This window comes from Gracilinanus agilis, chromosome 2, assembly GCF_016433145.1.
Source record: "Gracilinanus agilis isolate LMUSP501 chromosome 2, AgileGrace, whole genome shotgun sequence".
NCBI classification, from domain to species: Eukaryota; Metazoa; Chordata; class Mammalia; order Didelphimorphia; family Didelphidae; genus Gracilinanus; species Gracilinanus agilis.
Window position 1 is genome coordinate 460,939,060 of NC_058131.1, and position 3,601 is coordinate 460,942,660.

Consider the following 3,601-nt stretch of genomic DNA (forward strand, 5'->3'; position numbering starts at 1 on the left):
GGTGCAGCTATTACCACACTCCATTGAACTTTCACACAGACAATATCTCAGCCTGCAAACGACCATCTCCTCCCAAGCCGGTTCCTAGGAATAGGCAGCTATTGCCACGACTTCCCATCCATCAGAGACAGAGCCAGGCAATGACAAGGTCATGGGCCTCACTTACACAGGAGTAAATTAGGCTGACCTCGGGGAGGAAAAGGAGATATGTTACCTTCTTAACACAATCATTGGGCAGATGGCCTCTGTCAGGGAGGAGAGTGGTGTATGGCTGCCTCCAGGAAGTAAGCCTGGGGTCTCTGGTCTAAATGGACAGGGGGCTCAAAAACCAAGGTCAGAGCACAAGAACAACGTATTTCTTAATTTCTGTCAGCTCCTAAATGCTCTCAGAAGCCCCGTCTCCTCGTGGCCCGGCTGCCTTCCTCCTTGCCTAAATGGCAGACTAAAAGAAACGAGATCCTTTTGGTCTCGTTAAGATGACAAGAAAAGGGGATGGGGGAGGAGGGAAGAAAGGGGAAAGCATGGATTTACTCCCATTAATGTAACAAGAGCCCCTTACTCAGTGACCAATAATGTGAATGAGAAAAAAGGAGATGAGAAAGAAATAATTATTTAGTTATGTTTTGTTTGATGTTCACAACAAATCTGAGGAGAGAAGGAATTTCCATTATTTAACCCATTTTACAGCTGAGGAAACTGAAACAAGGGGGCAGTTGGGTAACTCAGTGGATAGAGAGTTGGGTCTAGAGACGAGAGGTCCTAGGTTCAAATCTAGCCTCAGACACTTCTCAACTGTGTGACCCTGGGCAAGTCATTTAACTCCAGTTTCTGTCTTGGATCAATATTGTGTATTGGCTCCAAGGCAGAAGAGTGGCAAGGACTAGGCAATGGGGGTTAAGTGACTTGCCCAGGAAGCCTTGGAACCACTGATTCTAAGATGGAAGGTAAGAGTTTAAACCCTTACCTTCCATCTTAGAATCAATACTGTGTATTGGAGAAGGACATGGCAAACCACCCAGCATTAGGGTAGCCATTATAATCTCAAATGGATTGTAATGAAATACTATTGCACTATAAGAAATGACAAACAAGATGATCACAAAAAAAAAAAAATAAAATAAAACCTGGAAAGATTTATATGAAGTGATGCAAAGTAAAGTAAGCAGAACCAGAAGAACATTGTACACAGTAACAACAATAAAATATGACAATTGATCAACTGCGGATGACTTAAATTCAGCAATACAAAGATGCAGGACAAGTCCAAGAGATCCGTGACAAAAAGGGTTATCCACTGTTATAGAAGGAACAGAAAAGTCTGAATGTAGCCACTCTTCACTTTACTGACCCCTGGAATTTTTGTTTAGTGTAAGTAATACGTATCATCTTTCACAACATGATGAACATAAAAATAAGTATTGTTTAATAAATATGTATAACCTAAATCATATTACTTGCCATCTTGAGGCAAGGGGAAGAGTGGAAGGGGGAGAGAGTATGGATCAAAAAATGTCAGAAAATAATCAATTAAAATTGCACCAACACGTAATCAGAAAAAAAAATATTTAAAACAAACATAAAAGCCCCATTTCAGTATCTTTGCCAATAAAACCCCATGTGGTCCATGTGAAGATGAAGAGTTATACACAACTGAACAGCAACACACTGTGCTAAGCACTTTATAAATATTGTTTCATTTGATCCTCACATAGGGTTAGGTATTATTATCATCCCCATTTTACAGTTATGGGAAACAAAGTAAGCTGAGTTTAAGCAACTTGCTCAGAATCACACAGCTCTTAAGTGACTGAGGCTGGATTTGAATTCCCCTGATTCAAGGCCCAGTGCTCTATCCACTGTGCTACCTGACTGTCTCTGTGAGAAATGGCTTCACTGAGGACGAAGAGTGATTCAGAGGAAGTTTGAGTGATGCCAATCCTTCTGGATCTTCTAACTGCAAACTACAATCCCCATCACTCTAGGAGGATTCGAGAATAAACTGACTGAGCATTCAAAAACTAGAGACCCATTTCAGTCCATCAAAATTTATTATGCACCTACTCTGTACTAGGCACTGCACTAAACATGTGAACATGATCTCTGCCTTCAAGAACCATGCCCTGAAAATGATAAATATTATAAATTTTGTTTGCTAAATTGACATAATTGTATTTGGGAATGATAACGATCACCAGCCCCATCAGTTATGATGCCCTAAAATTTCTCATTAGTAGGACTAAAATGTTCAAATTGTCTAAGAATTTTGCTAAATGAACTACTTTCCACTTTTTTAAAGGCATTTGGGAGGCAATTGGGAACAGGGTACCATGTGGACTTGGTTAGGACTCTTATTGTTCATTTGTCTCAGTTGTGTCTGACTCTTCATCCTCCCATTTGGGGTTTTCCTGGCAAAAATACTAGAGTGGTTTGCCATTTTCTTCTCAAGCTCAGTTTACAGATGAGGAAACTGAGGCCAAAAAGGGATTTGCCCAAGGTCACACAGCTAGTAAGTATCTGAAACTGGATTTGAACTTGGGTCTTCCTGATCCCAGTGCTCATTATATGCCCTGTGTCCCCTTTGAGATTCTTTAGTATGAGGCCATGGTGGTGAATCTGTGGCACAAGTGTCAGAGCCCTCTCTGTGGGCGTGCACACCATCACCCCAGCAAAGAGTTCACTGGAGTTTGTCAGTAGAAAGCCGGAGGGACACAGGGCTGGGCTGCTCCCCTTCCCCTCTCCATCCACGCTGGAGGACATTTCTCACATCACCTGCCCCTCTAAAAGGTTCGCTATCACTGGGGTAAGGGAATGGGGGAAGCGCTGGAAAGGGTGATGTTTAATCCTCTCGAGGAACCCAGAGAACTTTCCAGAACGTGGAATATGGGCACATTGCCAAATGTGCTCATCTGATTTATTGAGGATAGGGGACTATTATCAGTTTAAAAGGAGACACAGTTTCTGTTCTTGCTCTCGTGAACTCTGATTTTCATTTTCTTTACTATTTCTAATGAGACCCTGCAAAGGGGTCTCCAGAATAAAAGGGAAACAACATCTGTGGAGCTGCTCAGACTCAGCATAAGGGAGCGGAGAGCTGGCTGCTGTCGTGGTGCTCCATCTGGCACAGTGGAGGTGAGGTCTTTCTCAGGACTGGCACATGTGGGCACTGTTCGGCGCCGGCACAGAAGGGGCAGTCTCTCAGGCCCCAGTACAAAAAAACATTTCTGAACCTGGTCACATGGAGATAGCACTTGAGTCCTGGCAATGCCCCAGTGGCAATAGATACCAAAATGGGCAACAGTAGAATGGGAAAAATATAGCACCCAATAGAAATGCACACTGGCATGGATAACGACAAAGGCAGACCCAACATACTCTTTTGCTTGCATACCTCTTTGCTTTAATCTTGAACTGATAAGACCCTCTCTCTACCTTTCTTCCTTTTTTTTTTTAAAAAACCCTTACCTTCCACCTTAGAATCAATACTGTATATTGGTTCCAAGGCAGAAGAGCGGTAAGGCAATGGGGGTTAAGTGACTTGCCCAGGGACACAGAGCTAAGAAGTATCTGAGGGAAGATTTGAACGTAAGACCTCTTGTCTCTA